The sequence below is a fragment of the Anomaloglossus baeobatrachus genome, chromosome 5 (assembly GCF_048569485.1).
Source record: "Anomaloglossus baeobatrachus isolate aAnoBae1 chromosome 5, aAnoBae1.hap1, whole genome shotgun sequence".
NCBI classification, from domain to species: Eukaryota; Metazoa; Chordata; class Amphibia; order Anura; family Aromobatidae; genus Anomaloglossus; species Anomaloglossus baeobatrachus.
In genome coordinates, this window is record NC_134357.1 from 84,212,100 (window position 1) to 84,222,906 (window position 10,807).

Below are 10,807 nucleotides of genomic sequence, written 5' to 3' on the forward strand. Positions count from 1 at the left end.
CTGCGGAGCAGTCGGTACATCTACCCGATGTAGAGGAGGTGGAGCCTGAAGAGCTGCCGGTTCCACCGCCGCGCGGCATCCCAACGTCTGTTGGGGCCCCAAGAGTGCACCTAAAGCCTATGCCAGCTAGGGAGCTGAGGCCGGACGCTGACGCCCCCTACTGGGAACGACACCACCAGAAGTTACAGATGGAGATAACAACCCAAGACCGGCGATGACGGGAGCTTGCCACCCGTACACATCAACAGAAGGAGCAGGTGAGGAGCGCTGCTTTCCGAGTCCGTGGGCCACTGTGTCGTGGTCTGGTGGATCAGTTTGACCCTGTGCAGGGATGGGGGTTTATCCGGGAGGCAGCCCTCACAGCCGGGGTGTTCGTGTCCCGACGGGATGTCGCACAGCAACTCCCCAGGGGACATCCCGAGCAGAATTTAGAGCCTGAAGACATGGTTACCTACAATCGGCATTATGGAGAGCAGGACTGGTATGCCCTGGTGGTGACCAAGCATGTCATGTTTGAAGAAGAGTTTGTGACGGCGTCTGTGGTGCGTAGACGCAAAGAAGCATGGCTACGGGACCCTGTGATTTAAAATGTATAATGTCCTCATAGTATATTAGGTATCTGTGTTTTCGTTTGTTGTTTTTCAAAGTTTATTTTTTTTCATATAGAAAATGTAGAAGATAGGCACTTAATCAACAAGGTTTAAATGAACGGAAGAAGTTACCAGATTATCGAGAACATTTGTTATAGTGTGTACGCCGGTACATGGACTTCGTTATATCTATATAGTAAAAATGGACCATAACCATGGGACTGGTTGTGACCAACACAAACTTGTGTTCTTGTAAATAATTGCACCTCCTGTGCCCACCAGAGTCATCTATTACAACACCCGGGACCTTAACCTGGTCACGGACCCACAGTAGGTATGCAGCGGGAGTGGAAGAAGTGGCCGACACTGCAGAAGACTAAAGCGGGCTTTACATGCTGCGATATCGGTTCCGATATCACTAGCGTGCGTACCCACCCCCATCGTTTATGCGACACGGGCAAATTGCTGCCCATCGGGCACAAAATCGCTTACCCCCGGCACACGGACTTACCTGTCCTGCGACGTCGCTCTGGCAGGTGATCCACCTCCTTTCTAAGGGAGCTGGTCATGCGGTGTCACATCGACGTCACACGACAGCCGTCCAATAGAAGCGGAGGGGCGGAGATGAGCGGGACGTAAACATCCCGCCCACCTCTTCCTTCCGCATTGCCGGTGGAGGCAGGTAAGGAGATTTTCCTCGCTCCTGCGGTGTCACACACAGCGATGTGTGCTGCCGCAGGAACGAGGAGCAGGAACAACATCGTTAATTAGAAGAGAACTTTTTTTGTTTTAGGATGACCTCTCCGCGGCAAACAATTTTGGCCGCTTTTGCGATCGTTTAAAGTTACACAAAAGTGTCACACGCTGCGATATCGTTAATGACGCCGGATGTGCGTCACTAACGATGTGTCCCCGACGATAACACATTAACGATATCGTAGCGTGTAAAGCCCCTTAAGGAGCAGGAGCAGCCTCAGATCTTTCCTGGTTTTTCAGGTGTCTTCTCCACTGCAGCTCGTGCTTTGCATACAGATGCCTTGTCATGCAAGTGGGGCTCAGGTTAGGAACACTTATGCCTAACTTCAGGCTTCTATGGCACAGCATGCAACCTACCCCTGTCTTGTCGTCAACACATTGGCTGAAAAAATGCCATGCCAGTGAGCTCTTTTGAGCTGGCTTTGGTGTTGCCAGTTCATCAACGTGGTAAGCATTAGCAGCCGAAGTACTGGTTAGGGGCTGGTCGCTGTGCTTTTGCACCCTGTTCCCTCTTTTGCTGTACAGCTGGTGCAGCGTGACCACCTCCTCATCACTCGGATGGCCTTCACTCCATCTAGGGTCTGGGACCTCATCATCCCCTACATCATCTTCTACCCAACTCTCATCCCTGCCCTCCTGTGCACTAGCCCTCCCTCGTACTGATCGTCAAACACAACAAGTTTTTGGGCATCAGCGCACTTCATCTCTTACACTTCTGGGACAGGGCCAGGTGGATGTGTCGCGGGCAGGGGCGCAGACCACCTCAGGGAGGCTACTCGAGGCACTCGGATCCGGGCTGAGGGCTGCTGCTGCCCACAACAACAGTAAAAAGGGGGTATTTACAGGGGAGAAAGTCTGTCAGTGACGACACCTGTGGGTCGCGGTGATGGTTGGTGGCACCGCCGCTGCCTTGGTATAGGGCGCCCGGGGCTGATGGAGGTGCGCAGCAAGATGGTATCCCCTCCACAGGTAGGGGAGGTGTTGTCCCGGGGCCCGGTTGCGCTGAGAAGGGAAATGCTGCGGAGAGTGTTCTGCAGGGCTGGACCGGGTGATGGTGGTGTACTCACCGTTCCAGAGAAATTCACACAGAGTCCAATGGTAAACCAAATTGCCAGTAACTGGTAGCCTTTGGCAGGTGTATTCGGGTCCCACACCCTGGTACAGCAAGCAGGGTTCCCTTCCTCCTGTACTTAAAGTTTGTGTTCTTGGTTTGACTACTCCGCTTGGAACGGGGAAGTCCACTCCCGGTGATTCTATGTGTTGGGAGCTGTGGCCCGCAAGATCTGACCCTTGGGATTTCTGTTGCGGACACCCTATCCCCTGCGTTGGGCTTCCGTCTCACTCTCTGGGCTTACTGGTGGAACAAGGCCTGAAACCTTGTCCCTGGCTGGCAAATTGCAAGGGGCTTGAAGCTGTCCTCGCCCTAGGGTCCAGGCACCCCGACTGTGCACAGCCTCCGGACTGGATTCCCGCTGTCGGCACCAGCAGGCTACAACCCTGCCCGGGTCCACTCTAGGTCTCCCGCGACCGGATCTCCGTCGCTTGTGGTCCTCCTTGCCGCCTGCCAGCTAGTCACTAGTCCGGCAGTCCAGGGTCCCCAACCCCTGACTCCGCTGTCACTCCACGCTCCTCTCACTTCAACTGTCTAGACTTGTCTGTCTTGTTCCCTCCCCTGACACCTCAGAACCCCTAGGTGGGCGTTCACATCTGCCTGATCCCGCCCTCTGGTGTGTCCCTATTGTCATGGGGGGTGACTAGGCTTTGCTGGCTGGTGTGATGTACCATGGATGTGGGTTGTGTTGGTATACCAAAGAGGATGGAGTACTGCACCTAGTGGATTTGTGCAGCATCTGTGACAACCTGGTTTTGCCAGGGTGTCACAGATGGTCTACAGAACCCCAATCAGTAGAGTCGTCAATAAGATGAAGTGACTAATGCATGACTTGTGGCTCAGACAGCTTGGTTGATTTACAAGGGGGTGAGGTGGAAGACTGATGGCCATGGGCCACAAGCACAAACTCTCCCCTTTCAGCAGGGAACTGGGTGGAAGTGTGTCGCCCAGGGGAGGGGGTACTCGGTCCCGGGCAGTAATAAATGGGAATGTCACTCTGGTGTCCGTTGCCCGGTCCAGTGCCCTGGGCCCCATTTGGTAATGGGGGTATTTACAGGGAGATAAGAGCTTTTGTCATGTGACGCCACCTGCGGGTTGCGGTTAAGGATGAAGAACCTCGGCTGCTGAATGTGGGTACTCCCAGAGCTGGTGGTAGTGGCAGCTGTGATGGTAGGCCCTCCGCAGGTAGGGCTGTGACTGGGAGATGTAAGAGGGGTAATGCAGTTCCCTGTAGTGCCCTGAGGGTCTCAGGGGCGCTACAGAAGACCAGTCTAAAAAATTGAAGGCACCCTAGCCATCCAATCTAAAACCTCTTCTGCTTGTTTTGGCCTGACCATTTGTGCAGCAGTACCTACAAAATCCCCTGGAACATCTTGTCGTCAGCATGCACCAGAGGAAGGTGTTTCATTTGAGCGCATAGCAGGTACATATTGACCATGTCCTCTCCTTGTGGCAGCTACACCACCACCAGCAGCCCCACAGCCACATCCCCTATTTAATGCTCTCTTCATCCTTTGCACAACAAAAAGTGCACACTAGAGAAGAGAGAGTTCAGAGCAGATTATTGCACTCTTTCGGTACCAGGCTCTGTTAGGACACCTTGCACCAGGCTCTATTAGAGTACTGTGAACCAGGCTCTGTTAGGGCACCCTACAAAATTCTCTATTAGAGTACTGTGCACCAGGCTGTGTTAGGATACTCTGCACCAGGTTCTATTAGGGTGCTGTGCACCAGGTTCTATTAGGGTGCTATGGACCAGGCTTTGTTAGGGCACACTACAAAATTCTCTATTAGAGTACTGTGCACCAGGCTGTGTTAGGACACTCTGCACCAGGTTCTATTAGAGTACTGTGCACCAGGCTCTGTTAGGGCACTCTGTACAAGGTTCTATTTGGATACTCTGATTTGAACAGAGAATTGAACTTTTAGATTTATTTTTTTTCATATCTTTTTAAAATATATTTCCCTACTTTTTACTGTATTTTGTCAATATAAACTGAACAAATATGGTGTCAAAATGAGAGCTGGAAGCAACAGCAGAGGCAGTGTCACGAGGGGAACCATGACAGAGAATAGTCCCTCCGACTTCTGGTGTTAGGAGAGCACAGTGCAGGACTTCATACATACTTGCTCAGGTTACTACTGCTGGCTGTGTATATTCTCCTTTAGGCTACTTTCACACTTCAGTCGTTTCAAAACCGTCAGGTCAATCGTTGTGATGGAACGACAGATCCGTCATTTTATAGCTGTCAACGGACGCAACGGATGAGTTATTTCACAGGATTCAGTTCACAGGAATCCTGTGAAATAACTGATCCGTCACATCCGTTACATCCGTTGTGCGTCTGTTTTACGACGGATCCGTCATGATCCGTTTGTTTTTGGGACAGCCCAATGGGAGTGCTAGACATTTTGGTGACTTATTACTGTGTTTTCATAGGCTATCTCTGACAGTTTGTAGAGAAAGGGGCAGAATAAATGTTGTTATAGCTAAAATTGTGTGTGAATTATTCCTATCAAGCCTATCCTTTCCAATTTCCTCAACCTCCTGGCTCTTACTGAGACCTGGATTCAGCAGTCAGACACCACCACTGCTGCTGCTCTCTCACATGGTGGCCTACAATTTTCACACACCCCTAGACTTTACAACAGATCAGGTGGAGGTGTTGGTCTCCTGCTTTCCCCAAACTGCACTTTTCAGGTCATGCCTCCTGTTCCCTCACTTATGTTTCCTTCTTTTGAGGTCCACACTGTCAGGCTTTACAGACCCTTCTCCTTGCAAGTAGCAGTTGTGTATCGCCCTCCAGGCCCAACCAATCAGTTCTTGGATCATTTCGCCACCTGGCTTCCACATTTTCTAGCCTGTGACCTCTCCACTCTTGTCATGGGGGACTTTAATATCCCTATTGATGATCCCCCCTCCCCAGCTGCCACTCATCTTTTATCTCTAACCTCCTCTCTTGACCTTTCACAACTAACTAACTATCCTACACATGAAGGTGGGAATACGCTGGACCTGGTCTTCTCCCGTCTCTGCTCAGTGCTTGATTTCACTAACGCCCCTCTCCCACTCTCTGACCACAACCTTCTTTCATTCTTGGTCAAGAGCTGTCAACCCACTCATGAGACCCCCACTTACCTCCCATATAGGAATGTGACGCCCTGGCCAAGCCAGGGGTCACAGGTAATGACACCACCACACCCTACACCCCGGTTAGGTACACCTTAGCTAAACCAGAAATCCTTGTTGCCTTCCTCCAGGGGCTGATGTCCACACCAGGGGGTGGGCCAGGCGGTTGGCTCCGCCCACCGAGGAGTTCACAGTCCTGGAGGTGGGAAAACAAGGCAGTTGAAGGGAGATAGAGTTTGAAGTGAGAGGGAAGTGGTAGAGGAGCAAGTGAGAGGAGTTGAAGTGAAGGAGAAAGTGACAGCTTGGAAAGCCTGAAGTTGGTCTGGGTGTGTGCCCCGGACTGAGACAGCAAGGTTAGCAGACGGTGGTGACCGTCTGCAGGAGAGGCTGATCGGAGGTTGCCGAAAGGACCGTGGACGGGTGGTGGCCCGGCGGTACCGGACCGGTATACAAGGAGAAGCCAGCACCATTGGCAGGGGTCTTTCGGATCCCGGCAAGGCTAGGAGTCGCCGTGAATTTGCCAAATCCATCAGTGAAGGGGACCTCCGGGTCTCCAAACAACAAAGTCCCGATTGAAGGCAACAATCCAACCGTAGGAGAGAAACACCGCCACCGCCAAGGCACCAGTTTCTCAGGGCCAGCGCCTGCGGGCAAAGAGGGGCTCCTCCGGCCCATATCCAAGTCGGGGAGCGGGTAACCGGTAGGAACCCATCGCTACCAACATTGAACATAGGTGCAGGGAAAAGTGACAGTCACCGCTAACTACCGGGGAAAAGCAACAGCAGCCGTCCGTGGGAACCGTCTTTCCAGCCGTGTGTTTTACCGAGAACTGTGTCAACGTCTCAGGCTGAGTGAGTACCACCGTGCCGTACGGCACAGCGCTGCCCCCGCGACCCTGCACCTCACCATGCCCCGCACCGGCCTGCCATCCACCCCTACCCCATCACCGGGCCCCGGGACAACCAACCCCCTACCCACGGAGGGGAGAAATAACAACAAAGCTGCTCCCTGTCACCGCTCCCGGGATCCCCATACAGAGCAGCGGTGGTGTTACCAAAAATCACCACAACCGTGGGTGGCGTCACGGACAATAAATCCCCAAAACCAATCCCCTTTTCACTCACGGGCGAGAAGCGCCGCTCGAGTCCCCGGGATCCGGCCCATCGCTCGAGCCACCGAGCAGCAGCGGCCACGGCAGCAGCGGCAGCCGGACCCGAGCAGTGGGAGAGCGCAGCGTCCCCTCCTCCGCCTGCAACAGGAATATACATGCCATTAACACCCAGAAATTTCTGAAGAAGTTGCAGTCATCACTGGCCCCAATATCCTTCCTCTCATGTCCTGTCTCTGCTGAAAAACATTACAATGAAACCCTACAGAGCGCCCTAGATGAAGCTGCACCTGCTACACGCAGAGCACTCGGCGCAGACGGCAGCAGCCCTAGCACATGTTGCAAACACACTTTCTCCAGCGGTGTTCCGGGTGCGCTGAACGTCTGTGAGAAAATCTAATCTAGCTGAAGATTTCATCCACTATAAGTTTATGCTCAAAACATACAATGCTGCCCTTCACCTCTCCAAACAAGCATGTTTTAACACCCTCATCACCTCTCTAGCCAACAATCCTAAACGACTCTTTGATACTTTCCATTCACTCCTCGGACCAAGAGTTCTGGCCCCAACCACCAACCTCAGCGCAGATTACCTGGCCAATTATTTTAAAGAAAAAATTGACAATATACGCAAGGAAATTTCCTGCCAGCCTCATAACACCACACATTGTCTGCCCTCCTACACTACATCTAGCTCACTTTCACTCGTTGATCCAGTCACAGAAGAAGAAGTCACCAGGCTCCTCGCATCTTCTCGCCCTTCTACCTGCACCAGTGACCCTATTCCCTCACATCTCCTTAAATCTGTCACCCCAGATGTCACCACTCACCTAACTAAAATATTCAATCTCTCTCTCTCCTCTGGTGTCTTTCCTTCCTCCTTCAAACATGCCAGCATACACCCATTACTTAAAAAACCATCCCTGGACGAAAATTGTGCTGTTAACTATAGACCTGTCTCTAATCTCCCATTCATCTCAAAACTCCTGGAGCGACTGGTGCACTCCCGTCTAATTCGCTATCTGTCAGATAACTCTCTCCTTGACCCTCTACAATCCGGTTTCCACTCCTTACATTCTACTGAAACTGCTCATACTAAAGTCTCTAATGATCTACTTACAGCTAAATCTAATGGTCACTACTCCATGGTGTTCCTCTTGGATCTCTCTGCTGCATTCGATACTGTGGATCACCAGCTCCTCCTCACTATGCTCCGCTCTATCGGGCTCAAGGACACCGTTCTTTCTTGGTTCTCCTCTTACCTCTCTGACCGCTCATTCACTGTATCCTTTGCCGGCTCCTCTTCCTCTCCTCTTCCCCTTACGGTCGGGGTTCCTCAGGGTTCAGTCCTAGGCCCCCTCCTGTTCTCTCTATACATAGCGCCTATTGGACAAACGATCAGCAGATTTGGTTTCCAGTACCATCTCTATGCTGATGACACCCAACTGTACACATCTTCTCCTGACATCACCCCTGCACTATTACAAAATACTACCGATTGTCTGTCCGCTGTCTCCAACATCATGTCCTCCCTCTATCTAAAACTTAACCTATTAAAAACTGAACTTCTTCTGTTTCCTCCGTCTCCTGACCTTCCAAAACCCAATATTACCATATCTGTGTATGGCCTACCATTACGCCTCAGTAGCACGCCCGCTGTCTTGGGGTTATATTTGACTCCGATCTCTCCTTCACTCCCCACATTCCTTCACTTGCTCATTCTTGTCACTTCCACCGCAAAAACATCTCTAGAATTTGACATTTTCTTAAACTTGACTCTGCAAAAACTCTTACTGTCGTTCTCATTCATTCTCGCCTGGATTATTGTAATTCTTTATTAATTGGTCTCCCTGTTACTAAACTCTCCCCTCTCCAATCCATTCTGAATGCCGCAGCCAGGATCATTTTCCTCTGTAACCGCTTCACTGATGCCTCTGCTCTGTTTCAGCCATTGCACTGGTTGCCTATCCGCTACAGAATCCAACATAAACTTATCACTCTCACTCACAAAGCTCTCCATGGTTCTGCACCCCCCTACATTTCCTCCCTCATCTCTGTCTATCACCCCACTCGTGCCATCCGCTCTGCTAATGACCTAAGACTGACATCCTCAACAATTCGAACTTCCCACTTCCGTCTTCAAGATTTCTCCCGAGCTGCGCCTATGCTCTGGAACACACTACCAAGAGAAATCCGATTAATTCCCAACATCTACACCTTTAAGCGGGCCCTAAAAACGCATTTCTTTAGACTAGCCTATCACCTCCCTGCCCTGATCTAATCAAGACCCTTTCTGCCCTTCATAACAAAAAATGTACTTACAGTTTTCGTCCCCTGTACCTGTATAAATTCTGGCCGATGACAGGTTCATGCAGCTGGTCTTGAATCCCCTATTAAATCGATGGCTGGACCATATATAACAAGCTTTTTTCCCCCTCCATTCACCTTTTGTGCCTCCCCTATTTCCTCTTAGACTGTAAGCTTACAAGCAGGGCCCTCACTCCTCCTGGTATCTTAATTTTGTTTTTTTGTATTGTCTCAAATTGTCTGCACATGCCCCCTCTGAATTGTAAAGCGCTGCGGAATATGTTGGCGCTATAGAAATAAAACTTTATTATTATAAATTATTATTATCTGGAGCCTTGCAATGGGATTGTGTACATACTGAGCATGCTCAGTAGCACTGGATTCCGTCATGCGATGGATTACGGTGGAATCCAGCACCATAGACAACCATTATACCTCTAGACGGATTGTGACGGAATCCTGCGCAGTGAGTTTTTTTGACGCTACAAAAAACGTTACAGTGTCAGTTCCTTCCGCCCTACGGTCAGTCATTCCATGACTGATCCGTCGCGTAGCGGATGCAACGCAAGGCCATCAGTCGTTAATACAAGTCTTTGGGGGAAAAACTGAATCCTGCAAAATATTTTGCAGGATACCGTATTTTCTCAAGGCAACGGATTGTGACTGATGCAAAAAGACTGAAGTGTGAAAGTAGCCGTGTTCAGCGCTGCTAGGGTTAAGTAGATCCTCTGGTTCCTGAAACTCTGAATGAACGGTATGGGCAGCTGTTCTCTATTGCTAATTAGCTCTGCTATAAAGACTTTCCGCCTTGTCCAGGAAAATTGCCAGTGATAGTTTCTGCTTAGCTTGCCTCTAGATGGAACCTGTGAGCTGAGGACCTGGAAGCCATTCAAAGAACATTTGCTGAGTGAAATTTGTGTTCTTTTTCCCATCCTTAGTCCTTTTGGGTTTTTCACCTGGTCCATTCCTCATTATTATCTCTTGTTGTTTGGAGTGCTTTGTATGATTGCGGCTTATTTTACCCCTGTCTGTCTTATCCTCTATGTGTTTTTAATCTAGAGCGAGACTAGTGTTCCTGCCGCCCTGCTCACTATACAGGGCTGAGTCTAGGGAAGGACAGGGATAGGCATGTAATCGGTGATTGGGTGAAAGAACCCATATAGGGATGTTAGGGAGTGCAGGGATGATCATCAGGTGAGTTTAGGAGTAGACCCTGCTTCTCTTTCTCTAGCAAGAGGTATCGTGTACCCTGTGTGTAGCGATGCTCGCTGGGGGTTCCCATGTACCTGGAGGAACTGGAACCCTGGCAGTTACTGTGTGACAGGCAGAGACAGCAGCGCTAGAGACAGGTAAGTATAAACATTCTTTATTTTTATGTGACTTGTGTTTTGTCTGGTATGTGTCACACTGATGTCAAACGAATCACATCAATGTACAGTCCGTGTAACATCAGTACCGCCGGCATAAAATGGACATGTCACTGTATAGTGCACACGGACAAGCATGTGCGATCCACACCGACACACGATCTGTGTGAAAGCACGGATGGGTGACCAAGTTCATTGATTTTAATGGGTCTATGTGAGTCTGTGTCTCCGGTATGTGTGAAAATGGACGTCACACACTAGAGACACGGATGTGTGAAGGAGGCCTTAGGGGTAATTTTGCAACATGCAATCTTTTCAGCCACCCAATCACACTCATTCTGAAACAAAGTCGTCAATGTTTGAATTTTTCATCCAAGAGTTGAACAAAATATCTTTCATCCACAATCTTTGTTCAGAGGAACATTCTCAGAAAGATTA